This window comes from Patella vulgata, chromosome 9, assembly GCF_932274485.2.
Source record: "Patella vulgata chromosome 9, xgPatVulg1.2, whole genome shotgun sequence".
In the NCBI taxonomy this organism is placed as follows: Eukaryota; Metazoa; Mollusca; class Gastropoda; family Patellidae; genus Patella; species Patella vulgata.
The window spans coordinates 16,964,225-16,986,926 of NC_065887.2; the positions used below are offsets into that span (position 1 = coordinate 16,964,225).

The window sequence follows — 22,702 nt, forward strand, 5'->3', positions numbered from 1 at the left end:
TTGCAGCTAATAACAAATCAGAAGAAACTAAGTTGACGCTCAGCATTTCAATAAGATGATATTGTTATGTACTAGTATACATAAAATACCAAATCAGATATCTACTAGCATGTATATGTAAAATACCAAATTAAACTGAACTTACCAATCGCTATAACTGACTCCAATGACAAGTATGAATAATGTATAATAATATCAAAAAGTGATCACGCTTTGACTGCATTGGCGTGACTTGATTCAGTGATGACTATTTTTCTTCCTTCGAAGTGTTCTCATATAAAATCACATGATGACGTTGTACATTAAATCGCATTCACTTTAAACATACGTTATATGTATGTCTTAATAACTTAACATAAGACATGATTACGTCACTCCCCATGTCGTGTTAGTATCCTATCACGGTTGACAAATGAATTCACGGATACCTTCCTGTTCATTGAAATTATAATCACTCATCACTGTCTTTCTGTAGATAAATTGGGTGGGCCCGTCCTTAAAACAAAGGTGTGCATTAATGTACAGTCACAATATTCAAATTGCAAAACTATGCACATAAATTATTAGATGCACAATTCGTCAAAAGATATCTCAAACGCAATTTATCGAATTGGGTTTAATCATTATAGACGTAAGATTAACCGCATTTGCTTCTTACTGTTTAAAAATGTCTATGGAACAAAATACAAAAATTACTGAAGTTTTAATGTGACCATTTATCCAAACCTCACGTAAGCAAATATACATCGTGTTCGGAAGTATTTAAGGATGAATACAGTGGTTTCCCGCAATTGTAACAACAAATACGACCGTACTACGAAACCAGGAACCTTCTCGGCTCCATCTTGGAATTGTGACGTCGAAAAATCGAAGTGAAAATTGTCTAAAGAACAAGCATGCCAAATTTTGTGTTGATCGAATTCGCTTTTATTTAAGGGCGGCGACCGATGAAGAAGAATATCCCATAGTGTATGTACGAAAAAAAAAACCCACTAGGATAGGTGAAATGAAATGAAATGAAATGAAATGGGGTTTAACGTCCTACTGTTTTGCTCCGAACTGGGATAATGAAGACGGGCATACGCCATACAGTGTGCTATGAGGGAAATTTTGCCCAGACAGCGGCACTACGGCCTACTCTTATATCGAATTCCAACTGTCAAGGGATCTTTTACGTGCACGCCAATGTGTACACGGGACCTCGGTTTTTCGTCTCATCCGAATGACTAGACAGCTGTCCTTGTCAGGCCCTCCGTCCTGCATCACTGACAAGGGGAAACCACGTTTAAAAGTTATATTGACTGTCATCCATTCAAACCCTGACGATATGTCACTTTAAATGACATGTTAATCAATCACCTAGGAAGAGAGGATCTTATAATCTCTTAATATAATTAAATATGTCACATGAATTAAATCAAGTTATTATCTTAATTTAATCCGATTAAAATGTTAATGATTCGTATATCGAGTTAAAACTCACAAACACAGAAATATAAAAACATAATAATGCTAAAAAATTTTAATTAAGTAATTTTACACAAATAGAGATCGAAATAAACAGAGGGAATTGATAAACACAAGATCAATTGAAATGAAATATTGTGGTTTGTTTATATCAAAATAAAAGTCGAAAAGTAGACCATTAAACTCATCTTAAAGTTGCAATATCTTTATTAATTTATAAAAAAAAAAACAACCATAATATATTATAGACACCTAAAATATATTAAATCTTGCAAAACTCAACATTTCTCAAATACAACGTTTTAAAACTCTTACATTGGTTGACTACTAAAATAACATTTGTAACGTTAGAGACGGACAAACAATGGCCATTCTTAGAAAAAGTACCGGAGCTAAAACTGTGAGAATTCCTATGCTAATATACATTATACATATTCATTTCGTATGCTTAAAGGCTGGTTTATGACAACAAATAATTCTGGCTTACATAAACTTGTTGCTTCTTTAAACTATGACAAAATCATCTGTAACAATATGTAGTAACGACATACCAAACATACATTAAAATAGGGATGGGCTAGCGTTGTGATGTACTGACTATTTCGCCAAAAATAGATTGCACTAGGAAACTGTAAACGGTCCGGTTTGTAATAAAATCTATAAGATGCTAAGATTGTGGTTTTACTTAATTGATGGTTTTACCCCAATAATTTTGTGAGTTAATTATAGATTGTTATAATTATCTTGAATAACAGCGGCGACAAGCAAGAAAAAGAAGTGCTCTATGTCAAGGAACAACTTAGGACCCTAATACACAGATATATCTATTTACAGCAAATATATCACACTGATCCGCAGTGAATATTTGCTTGGCCGCGACAATCACTGATAAGGATGGCATTGATGCGGCTTAATGAGCTAGAAATATTAACTTTTTTCCTGCGACAAATTAAATTCTAAAACATTTTTTGTATATATTGGAAAAATAAATAAAGGCGTTTGACGTATTTGTAGTTAAAAATTATTTCCGATTTAGTGTAAATGGGTATTAAAATGACTAAAATGCAGCATTCTCTCCGAAGCAGTTATGTCTTATGTAAACAATGCTCGCGCCATTCAGCCAATGATTCACACCGCGTGCTGTGACAGCACGTGTTAAGGCAGTCATCTATGACAGAGATATTATACGAGACTCGTAATTCTCTGTGAAACAGATTGCAAATATATAGCTTCGGTCATTTATTAAGTGGCGAGTTCGGCTAATATGCTTAGCTTAGTAGCTATTCTTTTCTGATTATCTGATTTTTTAACGAAGCTCTGTGATGGGGGTGTTCAGAAGGGGTTTCTTACACCTTTGACCTTTACTCGTAATTGTCATGACACAAAGGTAACTTATATTCGTTCGCATAATAGAATACGAAATAGCCACACACATATGGAATGCTTTGATGAAGATAGTTATGGCCTGGACAGTGACTTCTCAGTCAATATTCATACGGCTCTAATCGCTGGTGACACATTTACCTGGACAAACCCAGACAGTAGTGGGATATCGATATCGCGGATGACAAATGACCCCAAAAATTATATGCGTAACAAAACACTGGTATGTGCTGTATAGCAATGTCCGTCAAATAATCAAATATGGTGCCACCAATCCTGGCGCGCAATCCGTCTCAAAGTTCTTAAGCACAAAAAGACAAAATTAATATTATCTATTAATATTGGGAAACATGCCAAATTAACTGGTGTTTACAAGGCGATGTAAAATCTGCAGTTTCAAGGGGAGTATCTCGAGTATGACACAAATACTAATACACTGACACGTATAAAAGTATCATCTGAGGTGTCGAATATATTAAGCATATCCTATCACGAACACGGCACTCACCACTACAATAAAACACTTAATTTGGATATAGACGGAAACATTTGTGTTTGTAGAGTAGTAATAATTATGTTAATATGAGACAATTTTCGGATTACGATTAGACTGCGGACGTATGTCTTACATTCCGACTAGACGGTGCCCGCACGTCTCCTATTCTATTAGACGGTGTATGTACGTCCTACATTCTGATTTACAACCAATAAAGCACCCGAAAATGTCCACGTAACATGGCGTAGGCAATCTTAAAAAAAACAAAGATCAGAGAAGTGCGCTTCGGCAAATTGCAAATATATATAAAAAAATATTTAAATAGAATACAAAAGGGGCTTTTGTTTCTGTCTAGTAAAAAAAATACCTAACTAAACAAACCACCTTATTGCACTGATCGGTGAAAATGAGCAGTTTCGCGTGTCGTGTACAATTTGTCAAAGTAAATTTACTTAAGACGGGAAAAGAAGTGAAAATTTCGATATAGTCAATCTATGTTAACACCCATCTATATGTGTATGTACTCATATATAGAACACGATTTCCCTGAACACATCTTTAACAGTTAAAACAAATATATCACCGTTTAAAACAACAAAAAATCGAACAAAACGCGCTTTGTGTTATCCCTCAGCATAGCTGTCATAATCTAGACATCGGTACAGTTGTATTCACATGCAGTTTTTTAATCTTTAAATACCAGGTTTCTGTTACACGATGCTTGTAGATTTTTTTTTGTAGATGCAGCAACGCAAGAAAACATTCCACTCATGCCTGAAAGTTAGGTAATGTTAAAAAGAGTACAGGTGTCATTATGCAAATGGGATTTAACGTTTAGATTTGTTGCATCGACAGGGGGTCTTTTATGTGCTTACACGTGACCTCGATCTTTCGTACCATTCGACCGAGAAGAGATATTTCCTTGCCAGTTCCTCAATTCTGTAATACTGACAATGAGAGACCACCCTGGAAAATCCTGAGGATCTTTCCCTGCCAACACCTGTATTAAACAATAAACCTCGTGGCATTAGAACATACAGTGTAGTAACCAAAATATGGTCGAAAAAGTTTCCCCCCGGATTATCCGGCGCGATTTCCACTTGTCGGTAATGAAATGGGGTTTAACGTCCTACTGTTTTGCTCCTAAACTGGGCTAATGAAGACGGGCATACGCCATACAGTGTGCTATGAGGGAAATTTTGCCCGGTAGCGGCGCTACGGCTTACTCTTATATCGAATTCCAACTGCCAAGGGATCTTTTACGTGCACGCCAATTTGTACACGGGACCTCGGTTTTTCGTCCCATCCGAACGACTAGACAGCTGTCCTTGTCAGGCCCTCCGTCCTGCATCAATGACAAGGGGAAACCACGCCGGAAAATCTGGATGAACTTTCTCGGCCAATGCAGGGATCGAACACCCGACCTCCAGGCTAGCGAGCCAGCGTCTTACCCACTTAGCCACGTGACCCCCCCCCCCCACTTGTCGGTAAGGAATGGCTTCTAGTCGTTCGGATTCAACGAAAAACACGATCCCGTGTACAAGTTGGCATCCACCTAAAAGAACCCTGGACGGTTGGAATTCGGTTGCTGTCACGGCTAAATTTCTCTTATAGCACTTCATTAGCAGAAACGTAGGATGTTAAACCCCATTACATTCATTCATTCTAAATAAAAGGCTCAGCTGATATAATTTAACCAGGTATATCTAAATAGACTTGTGTAGAATATTTGACAGTATATGTAAACAGTAGTAAGCTCTTTATTTACATTGTATTATGACAAAAGAACCACCAACAAGGTTGATAAACGATATGTCCTCGCTAAGGGTCCCAAATGCAAACAGCGAGATAAATTGTTACAAAGGTTGAGCAGGCCCGAGTCCCACAATAGTACAACTTTAACTAGTAGGTAGACAAGACAAAAGATCTAACGGGATGCGATGCCGATCATATGGTTGTTATCTATGCAAGACACTAAAGTGTTTGTTCCCACGATTGTCGTGTGTCTAATTAACTAATGGGCAGCCAAGTGATATAATGGGATCATGTATGCATGTCGCGAGTCACGTCGTTCCTATGATTGTTATGACAAACAGGAATGTCGTCTTTCTAACCCCGTCGATTTTATCTGGTTTGATGTGTAGTCTTGAAATACCTCTGTTATGTTGATTGCAAGTTAAACTGGTTAAACGGCCCCATCTTATATTTAATTAAAGATACGGTGGCTTAAAGCGTCCATTTAGATCGTCGTGTTTCTAGATGCAACGCGATAGTCGCCGTTAAGCCAGCACGACGAAAAAGGTAACGATCGGCGACTTTTTCGTCGTACTGGCTTAACGGCGACCCGCGACTTTCACAACACGAGAGTCGTCGTTAAGCCAGCACGACGAAAAGGGCGCCAAAAAGAGAGCCGGTTACTTAACGATATCGGCGCCTTTTCGGCGACCTTTTCGTCGCTCTGGCATAACCAAAAAGTCGCCGATCATCGCGCTGGCTTAACGGCGACCCCCGAATCTCACAACACGAGAGTCGCCGTTATGCCCCCGTCAGACCAGGGTGGCGTTCTTACTGCGCTGGTGCGAATGTACGGCGAAAGAAAGTGCACTAGGTCGCCGGCAAACATTAACACAGCGCGAGAAAATGTCCCCCCAAAATTACAAAATTGAAAAGAGTCGCGTTCTCGCAGCTTTCCAGGGATCATTTGCGACCATGGAGACCACAGTAGGATATTTGGCGTTTCCACTACGCTTTTACAAGGCTTATAACGTTCTGAGCCCATTTTCCGTCGCCTTAGCAGCGCAGTAAGGACGCCGCCCCTGTCTGATGGGGATATTAAGCCAGCACGACGAAAAGTGCGCCGGTTGCTTTACGATATCGGTGCCTTTCGGCGACCTTTTCATCGCTCTGGCTTAACGGCGACTCTCGTGTTGTGAAAGTCACGGGTCGCCTTTAAGCCAGTACGACGAAAAAGGCAACAATCGGCGACTTTTTCGTCGTAATGGCTTAACGGCGACTCTCGCGTTGCATCTAGAAACACGACGATCTAAATGGACGCTTTTATAAATGAAAGATATTAGACAGCTTTATTGCTGTGAAATTTCAAGATATTGTTTTTATAGAAAGCCGGAGATTGCCATGGGCACTAATTGCGCACCCTATTTGTATAATCTTTTTGGACACAACATGATTTATAATGACACACGAATACAACATTAAACATTTTATTAGAATCCTTAACTTCAAGTTACTATTATGGTTTTTAAATGTGCATCCTCCAATAAAAACCCATTTTCTAGTGTAGAAAGCCCCATTAAAGAACAAAACACACTAACGATTTTAAATATATAAACAATAATAGTATTTACTACTTTAAGTCGGTCATGTTTATTTCATAAATTTTTAACAAGCAGATCTGTCATGGATTATGGACGTATGAAAAGAAGTGACATTTCACCGTGTAAAGTGCTATAGGATAAATTGATCTTTGTGTGTTGAGAGGGAAAGAGAGACGGAGGAGGGAGGAATGGGATGTAACGTTCACTCGACACAAACTACATGTAGGTCATTTCGGGATTAGCATATTGTTTAATTTCATTTGAATAATACGCTTGCGCGTAGGGATCTTTAGCAGTGAGAGAAAACCAGAGGACCAGGCGAAAACCCATGAGGCTGGACAAGCAACCCCACTTCTTGTCACGTACAAGCGGGGGATTAAAACCACGCCCCTCTACTAAATGACAGACCTTGCATTAAACCTTCAAACGTTTTTTGTAAATATTATCAAAACGACTATCAAAACTGATTACAATGAAAAACTTTTATTGTGATTTGATTACCGCTATAAAAGTTATTTCTATATGATTATGAAACCGTACTTGAAGATACGATCCATGATATACTACAGAACAAATTGTTCGACAGCCTCATTAAATAGTTGAATTTATAGTTTATGTGACTACGCTTTTAAATTTAAAGCCACCCAATAAATTCATGAAATGTTGGTATTTTAAACTTAAACATCAAGAAGATGTTTTATTTTATTATGTTATTTATATGAGCTAAACCGCTTTGAGTTAGGTAAATAATGATGCATGATATAACAAAATACTTCAAAAATATATAATAATAAAAAAAAATAATTGAATTTTCATTAAAATTACTTTATTCTGAGCGAAGTTATCACTGTTTGAAGTTTTGACAAGATATAGCATAGATTATTTATCATCATAACAACGGTACCTGTTATTCGAGATTTAGCCTCGCCTCAAAGCTGTTTTCTAAATTAATTCATTAAACGGCGACATTGCTTTAATCCGTTTAAATCTCCACCATCCGGTAATCTACTAATCTAGAGAGTTGATCATATGCTTATCTTGCTTCGGCCACAGTTGTTTATCGTTCCATTGAGTTTTGTAGTCATTTGACTACAATAAGTTACTGGTCTATAACCCCCTTAATTTCCAATTACAACGACCCCAAACTGTACTGCACATAGCTTAACCTATAATAAACCAATTCGCAATGAAATAAAGATGAAACCTTACCGCATAATTATATGATTTGATTAAACCCTACTGCTATGCGAAATTTCTGTTCATTTTAAATGGCCGCCGAACCAGAATCACTGTTCGATAAGATAAGATTAAGATTTCAGTGTTCCAATCTTCACTATTTTGTAACATAATTACTTGTGTGTTGAACATTGCAATTGTTACTTAAGTAAAGCCTCGAATAGTGTATCAATTGTAACCACGGATAAGACTGGACGCGGGTACAATAATGTAGCTAAGTCTTGCCATGTGAATAAATGCCTAAATAATAGTTTTTATAACTTTTGAAGCCAAAATAAAGACGAGCAGTGGGCAGATTTAGCTCTTTCATAATGCATCTTTAAAGGGAAATGGGTTCTTTTTCTAATTTTAATAAAAACGTTTTCTTACTGTATCGACACGACACAAAATCACTTATAAACCCCAATACTTGCTATTCAAGGAAGACAGAAGACATAAAACAACAGGTATAATCCAACGAAAATATAAACATTTTTCGAATTACATTGTTATGACACTATAAAAGCATGTCATATCGAGAGCGAAATGCACTTAAACAGGACTTGGATCTTGAAATTTGATTAATTATTACATGTATTAAGGTTTGTTCATTATTATGCCAAGGGCGTAACCCCACACGGGGATGTTCATTAACTTCGTTATATTTATGGTTTAAGTCGGAAATTTAAGGTTTAAATATGATATTTTTCTTTCTTAGTGCAGGTTGCAGTCCGTATGTACCCTTACTAAATCTACTGAAAAGAGCAGAATGTGAATATGATTACTAAAATGACATTATATACATTTTATAATATTTGTTCCAAAAATTTTAAAGTAGTCAACAAAGTTTACTTAAACATACATTATGCAAGAGCTAAATCTGATTATTGCAGGTCTTTCTTTGGGCCTGAAATGTTAACTAAATTATTAATTGGAGATTAATTAACTTATCCAGACCATAATCAACTCTCGATCCCATCGTTAGCCATCGATATTTACTGGATTTAAATACATTTTGTGATAAATAATTTATCTTAGAAACGGATGATCGAGACTTTGTTAGTAAACATACCAAGTCAGTAATAACGACCAAAGCTAGTCTAACATTCAATGGCAAATATCTCGGTTCAGAGTGAAGAAATTTGACTGAAATTTTCAGCATATTTCTTTTCATTATCTATTTCTTTAAGTAATATATCCAAAACTGTCAGCTCTTTATATAATCTTACCTTATGCCCGTTTAACTTTGATTACTAAAACTTACACAAATGGAATGGAATGTGATTTAACACTTGATTACAGCCATTGATTGTCTTTGGGGAATTTAGATTTTTTGCAAAGAACAGTACTATGAAAGTTGAACACCAAGAGAAATATCAGTCTAAAAATGGTTCAATTCCGTTCTGAATTTATACAAAAATATAATGAATTAAAAATATACATCATTCAACAGGCCGGTGTCAACTAAACATTTTGGATTGGCCTCTTCATAACCCGATGGAGTCCAGGCCGGGAGATTATATTCTTTGATACTTTGGTTTCATTTTCTTAAAGATGTATTATATAAGGTTTACATAAAGAGTTGGCCGTTTTTGCTATAATACTTCAAAAATAGATAATGTAAAATGAATATTTCGAACAGCGGCCCTCAAGTGATCCTTGACTGCTTTAATGGTTTGTCTTCTCATCTGAACGACTAAACGCTTGCCTTACCAGTTCCCCCCGTCCAGCATTACTGACAAGAAGGAAACCAGAATGGAAAATCCCAAGGAACCTTTTTCGGCCAACACTGGTATCGACACCGATACTCACCGAACTAAAATATACGCAGCAAATCAAAGGATGTAAGGTACTTTAATATGTTCTGAGCGAACAAAGCCTGTCAACATCGTTATTCAAAGTTTACATTTCGAATAAAAGTTCAAATTATTCTATAAAACCGAATGTTTAGAATAATCTACAAAACTAGCCAACAGGGTGTGTTGCTGTGTGTTACAGAAATATAAACTCAAAATGGTTACCTTTTATTGAATATTTCACATCTACAACGTTTTAACTCTCCTGTGTTTCAGTTACCATGTACGCCATTGTTTCGTTCAACAGCATCATATAACAATATAATATCCTTGGTTCTTTTTTAGAAATGTTCCTGACACGATGACTATTAGTTTATGAGCACACCTCACCCAGCTTCATACTAACTTGTCATGTTTATCAAAAGATGTCTATATGACGTTCGCCATCGTCTTTCTCCTGTTGACCCGCAACAAATGAAAGGCATGACCTCTGTCAACCCGATCAATAAATTGTCACAAAAAGGTCGGGCTTTTATGTATTTGCAAACAAGCGCCAAAACCAATGTTAAGACGAAAGACCGTTGCCAAACTTTGCCCGTATTTTAAAAAAAATACGGTAGCTGAACAACGAATCTCTCATTTTTATACTTCACTAAAATAAAAGACTCTTTATCCGATCAAAACGGATTACCAACCAGGTGTTATGCAGTGGAATTTGTAGTTGGCTTTAAAGCATTTAAAGAATTGTCTTTCTCAAAGTAAACCTTCAAACAATTGAATACATTTAAACCTTGAATTCCTTCCAATAGTTTAGCCTGCCAAAGTTTGCTATTCACAACCATTTCTTACCGAAGAAAATATATCACTTCGGTGATATCTAAATATGAAATCGATATGCTCTATTATTATTCAACCAGGCTGTACCATTGAGTAAAGAGTGTACATGCACCAATTAAAGAACAGTGTGAAAAAACAAAATTCATAATTGTAGGGATAATAATCAGTTTGTTTTTATGCTTTTTAATTTGTTTCAACTCTTTGTACAATAGCATATATTTTCTGTTTATAACCAGGTAAATTCCTATCGTTCTGATGCATATTCCAAAAGCACAAATTTCTTCATATTTCAAATAACATTAAAATGTTTAGCTTGTATTTGTATAACGTCGATACGTATTAAGTTTGCATTTTGAAAGCTAGATAATACCAGGGATAGTGTCAAACGTGTACTCATACGAAACTTTCAATGTGTGTTTGCAATTGAGAACAAACCCCAAGATAGTTGACAGAAATGAAATGGAGTTTAACGTCCTACTGTTCTGTTCCGAATGGGCTAATGAAGACGCCATACAGTGTGCTATGAGGGAAATTTTGCCCGGACAGAGAAAGAGAGATGGGGGTTAACGTCAATTCGACACAAACTAGGTTATTTTGGGACTAATGATTCAATTTTATTTCAATAATTCGCTTGCGGAGAAAACACACGAGGTTGGACAGGCGACCCTACTCTTTGTCACGTACAAGGAGTTGACTCAATGACAGACCTTATGATACAACGCGCACGCGCTAACCGTTCGGCCATCCAACGTGTACAATTGAGCTTTATATTGGTTGGTGTAATGTTGATGATGAAATTTAATGTTATATATATATATAGAATTAGATATCGACCAATAATCACAATTTACCATATTTCAAAATTTTCTCGTGGTACCCCCGATCCCTCTCTAGCCAAATATCATGCTTCCGCCACTTCCGATGTCGCTGACAAATAAACAGCTTTTTGAACTTGGCGAACTGGCATCACGTCATGAAAAAAGTGTGCAATCCTGGATGAAAAATTAAACAAAAACCTGGCCGCATTGCTCCATTTTTCTTGTAACTGCACCAAAGAACAAATATGAAGGTCAAGCGAACCATAGTCTCCATTTACATACAAACGTTCAAACGCACGACGGAGACATTCATGACAAACAGTGAAATATCTGGACAGTCGAGTTGTAGTCATTGTTGATCCAGTAAACAAGGTGCATTGTTTTATTTGACTGACTTTACTGGACCTCTATTTAAACTGTTCGGAATAAATGTAACGACAAATACAAAAAATACAATCTGATTAAGACACAAATCCTATTTCGTTTCCTTTTTTAGTTCAAAATTTCATTTTACTTGTCTTTACTACTCTGACGTCATAGGTTCAAAAGTCACTCGTTTGACCCCTGACGTGAACTCCCACTACAACTTGTCAGATCTTTATGTAGTGTAGTCCATCGAAAGTATAAAAAACGAAAGGAAATATAGATCTGTATTTTAATCACATTGCAAAATTGTAAAAGTCATGCGTCGTCAATTGCATTTTCGGAATAAAATTCGCTAATCAACGCTAAAATTTATTCAAATTGATTATTAAACATTTAATTAAGAAACAAAAGATCAAAATATCAACGGTAGATAATCTTCCCGCTTAGATTCAGTTGGATCAAAGATTTACGCAAAGATTGTAGGTGGCTCTGGCTTGTTTTGACAATTTCTCGTTATGATCGCTGCAGAAGATCAGAAGATGCCGAACGTTGATCAGTTTTGAATGCATTATTTCTTTATAAATTCTGATCGGAAATGAACCATTGTTGGACTAATATTATTTCTTTCAGAGACTTTTAGATGTAAAGCTAATGCATGAGATAGCCGCCTTTGTTCGTGGCGTGAAGAGATTTAGTGATGCCTGGGGTCAACTATGCACTCATGTACAGGGCCCAGTACTCAGGAATGTGAGAAATCGGGACATATTAAATAAGTGAAAAAAAAAGATGAAACAAACTCTTTATAAATATCATTTCGAAGGGATTTAATTTTTGCAATGTTTAACCGACTGCCAGTACAACAATGAGAAGTTTACTCCTCTGCCAATTGAGGATTAGCCTTGTAATGTTACTGTTGAATAATGTATTCCCACCACTATTACATCAGAGCGAGGTCCTGGCGCGTTCCGTTCAATGATCAGTTGGGAAGTACAAACATTGATAAGTTCCAACTGTATCAAACCGTGCCAAAGTGAAATAAAATGATCTGTGCCGACTAGGCTAATACACCATACAGTGTGCTACTCTATTTCGAATTCCAACTGTCAAGGGTTCTGTTACGTGTTAGCCAATGTCACAATGTGTACACGGGACCTAGTTTTTTCGTCCAATCCGGATAGACACTGTCCGCAGAACTTTCTAGGCCAACATCAGGGGCGAACCCGAGACCGTTTGGTAAGCGAGCAAGCGTCTTACACCCCACGACTCCCATCGCCAAAGTAAAGACGGTCGTCTTTGTATACAACCTGTATATACGAAACACCAAGTTATGAAATGAAAACAGACACATCCCATGCGGTGTGTTATGGGAGGCATTTTCCGTCCACTCTTCATAAAACTCCAACTGCCAAGGGGTCTTTTACACGGATGAATACACGGATGGACCTTTGTGTTTAGATGTCATTGCCTTGCCAAACCTTCCGTTCCGAACCACAAACGGGGGAAAAACTAGACTGGAAAATATCGAGAAAGTTTCTCAGCCAACACACACCGGAATCAAACCCGGGACCTACCGGATAGTGACCAAGTAAGTGCCACCGTGCATTGTGGCTTTATTGGTGTTCCTGGTCCCGAAATGACCTAGTTTATGTTGAGGGGGAGTTAAACCCAATTTCTCTCTCTTTCTCTCTTTTATAGGTGTTCCATAAGTGCTCGTTCAATTTGGTATCACGATTTAGGCGTTAAGTCCAAGTGACGATACAAGCTTAATTTCGTCGTTATGCAATATTCAATTTGCCGTTGAACTCTTTCGCTGCTGAGTGACACTGAAATACAGTTCGACAGAGTGCTATGCCAGTCAGCTATAAATAGCTCTAATTTCGAATGGTCTGGTTAAAATTAGATATCTTTCAATCCAACGAAAATATTTTGACGCAATTTTCCGGACATCTATCAAATATATAATTTGATCTTATATCAAATTTTGATGTCGATAGTTCGATTTGTCGCCTGTTGTATCAAACTTACTCTTTCTCATCTGCACTGCATCATTTTACGCTTTTACCAGAAGAATCATTACAAAAAAAAAAAAAAAATTTCTTTATTGGTATTTGTCCTCAACTGTTCTAAACATTCCGCGTCACTTTCACTTCGCTATCGGTGTCAAAATCTTCATATTCTGAACCTGAATCTAATCGAATAATTACAACAGATAACAAAAACTCTGGGCTTCAGTGACCCTATTCTGATAGATAAGTTAAGAGAACCCATGGGTTTCCTAGAACGGTCTTTGAATGAAAGTTCCTCAAAGGGTTTGTCTGATGAGGACTAGCGCACCATCTCTAATTGATATGCGTCTATATTTGTGTACATATGCGGATGGCGAGGTGTGTACAGTACATCAAGTTTGGTTGATTGTTTGTTGATCTTCACTTTGGATTTTAATCACGGAATGGTTATTAGTTCCATATTATTAGGTTAAAAAACCACTGGGAATGAAATATTATTTGGTTTTCGTGGGAGGAATAATGATTTGGAATTGATCTAAATCATTTTCAATTGCTTGTAAATGGTTGATGACGAGTTGTGGTCCATTCTCACGATAACTTAACGACTCATGTATAATAAGTAACAAATATAATGAATTTATAGAATGTTTGAAAGCTGTGCTGCCAAGGAATCGAACGAATATATATTATATATATACATTACCAATGGAAGCTGGGCACATCATCCACAAGAAACTTAATACTGAATCAATTTCGTAGTCATATTTATACTACCAAAATCACACAATACGAAAGTTACAAAATGTAGTTTTTTAGACATGCGGCTGGAGATAATATGGTCTAATGACATGATCCCGCTTTTTAAATATTAAAACTAGGTGACATTTTACGATTTGAGGTTTTTCTTTCCAAATTATTATACCACTGCCCTATTTTCAAAATTCAAACCGCAAATCCATCGGCACGTAGTGACTATGATTTTCGGGTAGGCTGGCTTTATCGTCAGATAATATAATATTAACGTCACTTCCGGTAAAATAAATGGGTTACTCACAATAAAAAAAATAGTCTTTTATACAATTTATTTTTTGTTTTCGTATTTTGACGATGGGCTAATAAATGATATATAGTAATTTTTAAAAAAAAATATTAGCTTTATTAAGTATACAGTTTCAAAGAAATTCCGCTCGGATGTTCATTATCTAGTCCCTTTACACATGAAAAGATATCCAAAAATGCTCGTGATTTATAAGAAATAAAAACGGTCATTTTATTAATTTATCATCTTTATCAGAAATACGTAATATAATGACGTAGACGATCACAAACAAAGATGTTTATATAATTTGGTCAGAGGATTTCTTTTAGTTTCGATGTCACAATTGACTAGCCGAACTCAAAGTCTCCTACCAAGGGCGGCAAAACCTTCCATAAACACCCCACGAAACCCAATAAAAAACGTACAACAGTGAGATAAAACACGTATACAATGGTAAAAAGTGCGTGCGTGTCAAAGCGGTGGACAGATTAGACTGGTTGTAGCAACCTGCTAAAAAAACGGTGTATGGTGTATAAATGGGCAAAGAAACACTGAAAGTGTTGCAGTTAAAAACATTGACCGTATATACCGAACCATAAAAACATTCACCGTTATACCAAACCATTAAAAACATTGACCGTTATACCAAACCAAAATGAAATGAAATGAAATGGGGTTTAACGTCCTACTGTTCTGCTCCTAAACTGGGCTAATGAAGACGGGCATACGCCATACAGTGTGCTATGAGGGAAATTTTGCCCGGGCAGCGGCGCTACGGCCTACTCTTATATCGAATTCCAACTGCCAAGGGATCTTTTACGTGCACGCCAATATGTACACGGGACCTCGGTTTTTCGTCCCATCCAAACGACTAGACAGCTGTCTTTGTCAGGCCCTCCGTCCTGCATCACTGACATAGGGGGAAACCACGCCGGAAAATTTGGATGAACTTTCTCGGCCAATGCAGGGATCGAACACCCGACCTCCAGGCTAGCGAGCCAGCGTCGTACCCACTTAGTATACCAAACCATAAAAAGCATTGACCGTTATACCGAACTATAAAAACATTGACAGTTATACCAAACCATAATGCTAAATGACTGTATGGAGGTATGTATTAACACGAGACATAGAAGGGTGTCACGTGTGATTAAACTTGGATCAATCCAAAAAATATCAGAGATAGAATTACAGAGGCATATTATACGTCATACTCCTGGCAGTGTTTCGTTTGATTAAAGCTAATCACATTTAACACTGCTGTAAAGGAAGCAAATTTCTGTTCCAAATTATAACTGGTCAATAGTTCATTAACAACGAATAGCTAACTGCGTAACAATAATTATAATTGCGCTTTAAACAGAATTCAACAAGCATACAATGTAAACAATACTGTTTGGAGACGAACAGTACTTTCACCGTTTTTAATACCTTAAATCACTGTCCAAAGTTTTAGGAATGACTCCAGATTAAACGAAGGGCTGTCATGTTACTGTACTTGGGATAGATTTGATTGAACGGGAAGAATAGACACACTCCCTCAAAAGCTCGAGTATCAGAAGTCAATCCAGAAATGGCCAGAGAGGGATTTCTCAAGCCATTGCTTCAGGAATATGATTATACCCGCACGGTCTTACCAAGTTTTTGTTTTTCTAAAATTTGACATCTTTGTGGACAATCTGAATAGCATAAAAATTTGAAATATTATTACATCACTATTTAAACATGCTAACAAATCGTTACAAACAATCATATTAATAAGCTTAAGGTATTTATTGAACCTGTCACCAACTAAAGCCAACAATATGGGCGTGTGAAAATTATTTAGAAAATTTCTAACGTATTTATTTGTTGCAATGTTTGTTAAATCAGCTTGTGGAAATTTACACAGAGATAAAAAAGAAAAATCTGTAAATGTTGATAACACAATCTTTTTTATTAACTGCAATTAACTTTTGGAGATCAGTATTGTATCACAACAACACACTTTGTTGACGATAATAATGTGTAAATCATGTTACCAATTCTCAATATAACTGTGTACTTATACTTTAGATCCATACTGATTGTGAGTCAAGTGTCCGGAGCAAACACGCATCACGACAACCGTAGAAGTGAAGTGGCAAAAACAATATCTGGTTCGTTGATGGGGTTTAACTTAATGTACACCCAGGGTGGTGAAATGAAATGGTGTTTAACGTCTTACTCTTCTGCACGCCATACTGTGTGCTATGAGGAAACTTTTGCCCGGTCAGTGGCACTACGGCCTACTTTTATTTCGAATTCTAACTGCCAAGGTTTTTTTTTTACATGCACGCTTATGTGTCCACGGAACTTCGGGTTTTCGCCGAATCCGAACCGCTGAGGGTGATACGTAAAATCTTTTATTTCTTCTGTTTTTTATATCCGTCGATTGAGCTCATTTTATAGAGCAGACTAGAAGTCTTTAATTCGTCCATTGTTATGGCAACCTCTAAACTTCATACACTATACAATAGCAGCGAGCACAGTGAGGTTTTCCCAACACGACCTATTAAATATATATGTGCATTCTCTATTAATATGTTTAATATTTATTGGAGGTTAATATTCACTCCAGAAATTTTTGAACATTTGTAGGCACGATATCTACAGTTTAGCTGCTTGCAAAATTTAATTTGCATTATAGTTTGAATTGAAAATTGTTATTTCTGGAGATCTAGTACAATTTTGGATACTCATATAAATGTTACCTGAAAAATGGTGGTAAACATGCTTATTAACATAGAAAACATCAATCGCAGCCCTCATAATGAAGGAATAATAGACAAACATTATCCCCATCCTCATCCCCATCTCTAGTATTATATAAACGATATTTTTGGGTAGAAATGTCATTCCATCGTAACCATAGTAAACGTTATTTGTGGTTTAAGAATACATGCATATTCGGGTATCTACGTCAGTTCTGGTTTTCCCTACCCGGGGGCCCCGCATAGTGTCTTGACCGCGAGCCCTACAATTTTCTAATTAGTTCATGACATCAATATCAATATGAACATATGACATGCCTTTAAGTTTAACAATACAATTTTCTATAAAACTTACCTCACACACCTCACATTTCACTATCCATTATTGTTAACTACAACTTGAAAGACATGCCGGGATAATGAATTATGTGTCTTTATTCGCTTTCTAGAAAAATCAAATCGCTTTAGATTAAGTTGTACGGATTGAAATATCGACCAAAATATTTAATATTTTGATAATATTCTAAGACTTTTTGGCGGGTATTTAATACAGCATAAACTTAAACCGGTTTTGTAGTTGACATAATGCCACTTGTACTTGACACAGTCTGGAGCAATGCGGTTGTGAACAATGCTTGTACTTACTATAAGAGATAAATAAATATACTTATATTTCATGGTTTGTTGACAATGGTGGGGTAACGAGGTAACACTGAGCCCACGCTTATTGGTCTAGATCCACCGTGTAAATTGTACATGGTATCCATCTCAGCCATATCGGTTCGTTAATAACTAAATATCCATATGGCGTTACAATGTAAATGTACAATTGTTGGTATTTTGCTCGTTACATGAGCAAGTCCTTTGCAATTTCCAGCCTGGTTTCCCTTTGTCAGTCGTTCCTCGTATAGTCGTTTGGATAGTACGAAAAGGGAGGTCCTGTGTATTACAGGTTACAGGTTGGCAGTTGAAATTCCACGAAGAGTAGGCAAAAACGCCGCTGTCCGGGCAAAATTCCACCACAGCACATTCCATCGAGCAGCCCGTCTTCCTTATCTTGATTGGTGTAGAAAAGTAGTACGTTAAACCCCATACAAAAATAAATTGAAAATTTTGGCTATTTGAACTATCGAAATAAATGAAAAGTGCCCAGATGTTCTAAAAGAATAATCACAGTCCCAAGTTCATGAGACATGTCAATAATCAACAGCGATGATTTGGAAATGGATTTCATAATAGACTAAAGGTAAAAGGCAATCTCGGCGCAATGGGCACGAGCAGAGTCATCGATTAAGTTTTTTCTCGTACCCAATACTGTAGCCCCGATTATCAAATAGGGATTATAAGAGATCCAAGAGTGTTTTTACTCTGAAGAGATTTTCGAAGTAAAGAGTGCGTATTTATATATAAGAAGTTTTTCACCGTAGCTAGCTAGCGATTACATGCACTATAGGGATCACAAAGCATGTATTATATATACGTATGAGACTAAAGGTACGTTGGCACCATGGGGGGAAGATGAACTGGTAATTAGATGGCCCTGTGAGGTGCTGTTCTTTTGCGCGGCGCTCGTGGCCAGACAGCGCCTGAACCGTTAGCTATTTTACCAAAGAGATTTGTTTAAGGCTGGTGCATTGGTGACAATCTGAGCCCCACAGCGCCTAATTTCCAGACATGAGACGTACATATAACCCTTTCTAGAACCCACGGTCCTGCTAAGGTCATATTTGATGTTTAATCCCTATTGTCACGAATGCTCCTTATTTATTTAGCCCTTGACAGCGATTTCCTCTTTGTGCGCCTTTCCAGTGCTCCTTCACGCTGGAATCTCAGTCACTACTAGTCATTTTGTTAAGTATCTTTGCAAACGTTTGTCGGTCATGCCACGCCAGGTGGAACGGTCGTCAGGCCCCAGCCAGAAGAAGAAAAAGGGGGTGCGCTGGAAGTCATGGAAATCACCAATGAATCACAAGTGGTGCACATCTATGTACATGTAGTTTGTATTCATGTCGTGACATCTAGGTTAAATGTTCGCCCAAGATATATTCTTGTTGTGTTGTTTGTGCTGTATCTATGCACTGACTGTTCTTTGTTTTATTGAGAATGGTTTGCCATATAAATGAAACGTGGTATTTAATGTAATCTATTGCATGATAGACATAAACACATACATATAGATAGTTTATAAATGTGAGCTCTATCAACTCAATTTTGATTCGCATAATTATATCTGGCAAGATTATTCCACAATGACAAAGATCCTCATTGTTCTTTTCTCTTCACTGATGCTTCATCATTAACATGGAATGCAAAATTTTGCCGGTTTGAAAAAGAAAACAATATCCGTGTTGAAAGATTACCCAGTGCTAAGCTTTCTTAAGACTATAATCCTTTAGTAACTGTAACCGAAATTTTCGCAAATCCCTGGGTTTATTCCATTGCATGTATGAAATCAACGTATTCGTGTAATTGCACGTCTTCATTGGCCCAGTGGGCTAAGAACAGTAGGACGTTAAACCCCATTTCATTTTCAATAATATCGTAAGTACCGGAGATTAAAATGTTAGAATATCAAAACAAATATACATTTTCAATAATTGGTATGTTTAAGGATTGATTACTGACAACAAATTATTCTGGCTTCCATAGACTTAGGGTCACTTTAATATCAATTGATCACGGGTTACGACAGGGGGTCATATTGTGACCGTGTCTTCTCAGGTCTTCAATAAATAACCACAATGTGTTAATAGAGCTGCCATTGAGGTTGCATTCAAGTGAGAGATTTACAGAAAAATGTATCAAAAGGATTATAGGCATTACCAAGGTATGGCGACTTCCATGTATTTTTCTTGCCATATTGGTTTTTGCCTTCGATTACTAGTTTACAATGGATTATATAACAGCTCGTTTAAATATGTGAGAACCGTCTTCGAGACGTCTGTATTAGGTCATCACCATGTCAGATGCTATACTATAGAAACAAGAAACTTCAGCGCAGGTTACAGCATATTCCTGAACCAAACATCCACTACATTTTCGACATTTATCATGTACGAAGGGGTGGGAACGTTTTATCATTGCATTATTAGAGTATATAAATGGTGTCACATAAAGGTACCTTGGACATATCTTCCCACGTAGATACCCGTTTGTGTTCTGCTGGAAAGTGTTTTTTGTTAGAGGTGTGTTTGCGGGTGTGTGCATTTGTGTGTGTGTGTGCGTGGGGGGGGGGGGTCTTATCATGTACGCACAGAAGGGTTAACACCTTCTATCTGAGGACTTGGTGTCAATCAAATACATCCAGGCTTGCTCCACAAATCTAGAAATAAAAGAGTGACTTTAAACGGTAACTCGATAGAGCGTAATGGATTGTTTAACCATTTTAATCTTGAAAATTATCATGTGTGTCATATATGAATATAACGCCCCTCGATCGTCACTTATTATAACATAATATCAAATGAAATTGTGATCAAATAAGGCTAATTAACCAAGATAACATTATTTTTATCTCGTTATCACTAGATCACATCAATCTTTTTTACTACATACGGCATAATTCATACATATCATAAATTCTTTGTAATCGATGCAGTTTTCACTCCACGTTCAGCCCTACGTTTAAATGTATCCTTTCAAATGGTACATATCGCCAACAACAAAGTGGAATAAAATACTTATAATTAATAACTGGTATTGGAAGTTAATGCGTTTTACAACTACAAAATAAAATGTGTCTGTTTTATCGGAAAAGATAGAGTAAAAAAACTATAACACGTACATGTGGAAAACAGATACTAACTTGCTGGCGACGTTTCGAAGAGTAAAGCGTCGAGGGAAAAAACTGTTAGAAACGTCGCCCAAATATACAAACTATAAAACGTACATTTAGAAAACGGCTACTTATTTGGATAACGTTTCGGAAACTAATGAAGTTTAGAGATAAAAAAGAAAACACTCTTAGAAACGTCGACCAAATATATTCGTAGCAGTTTTACATGTATGTGTTATAGATGTCAGCATTACTTGATATAGGTTTTAAATTACCAGTTTAATGAAAGGCCACGCCGATTTGATTTTCGACTCTTAGGGGAAACTTGTCTACTTATTTCTTCGGAAAACTAACTAATTCAAACCCATTTGGGCTGTTCGAAAGCTTTCAGTTCCAAATTTTTAAGTTTTGAAATTTTAAACTAAACACATTTCATGGGATTCAAGTGGCTATGTTTTTACCTAGAACCCCAAGAACAGAAAATCAAACAAATTCGTAGGACCTTGTAGTCAGTTTTTCTTTGGAATGAAATGAAAATAAAATGAAATGGGGTTTAACGTCCCACTGTTCTGCTCCCACCGGTCTAATGAAGACGGGCATACACCATATAGTGCGCCTATGAGGAACATTTTGGGGCTGTGGCACTATGGCTTACTCTTATATCGCATTCCAACTACCAAGGGATCCTTTACGTGTACGCCAAAGTATACACGGGACCTCGGTTTTTTGTTTCATCTGAATGACTAGATAGCTGTCCTTGTCCGTCCTGACACGGGTAAATCACGTCGGAAAATCTGGGTAAACTTTCTCGGCCAACGCAGGGATTGAACACGTGATCTCCAGGCTAGCGAGACAGCGTCTTACCCACTTAGTCACCGTGGCCCCCTTGTCTTTGGAATACTGACGTCAAGATTGGTATAAATCGCGAGACAATAATTTTTTTCTACCGTCTTTCTTTTTTGAAATTGACTAATATGTAACTATGATTGAGAGATAAAAAAAATATTAAAAAATGAAATAAATAAAAACATTTTACCTATGGTGGTCTGGAAAGACTATGCATACCATTCACGGCTCTAACCACTTCATCTATTTATGAATACGACACCATATCAAGTTACCATCCTACAACAGCAGCTGCCAGTGAGGGACTTATTGTTATAGACATATCGTCTAATCGACAATCGGACAATAATATGAACTCCCATAAACCTATGTACAACATTTATTTATATCCGGTGAAGATATCCAAACAAAAATTACGAGAAATTAAAAACTAAAAAAACGCAGGTCCAGGATTTCTTGAGGGCGGAGACGAACTTAAAAAGAGCGTACTTCCCGTAAGACAAATATTTTTGGACTTTGCACATACCCCACCCTCACGATCATTAAAAACTGATCTGAAAAACGACTATTTTCTCTTATTTTTTCATAAAT

General features: G+C 36.9%; 1 protein-coding gene across 4 annotated transcripts in view; it reads right to left on the reverse strand.

Moving 5' to 3' along the window:
- Positions 1-22,393, reverse strand: part of LOC126832031 (chitinase-3-like protein 2) — a 41,363-nt gene extending 18,970 nt beyond the window's left edge. The window contains exon 1 of one of the 4 annotated variants that reach the window (XM_050562721.2): positions 22,302-22,393. The gene's annotated coding sequence lies outside the window, so the exon portion shown is untranslated. Of the gene's footprint in view, positions 1-145; positions 179-9,917; positions 10,199-17,845; positions 17,865-22,301 lie in introns of those variants that run through there. The other 3 variants (XM_050562722.2, XM_050562718.2, XM_050562720.2) reach the window with 3 other exon arrangements.
- Between the last annotated feature and the right edge of the window lie 309 nt (positions 22,394-22,702).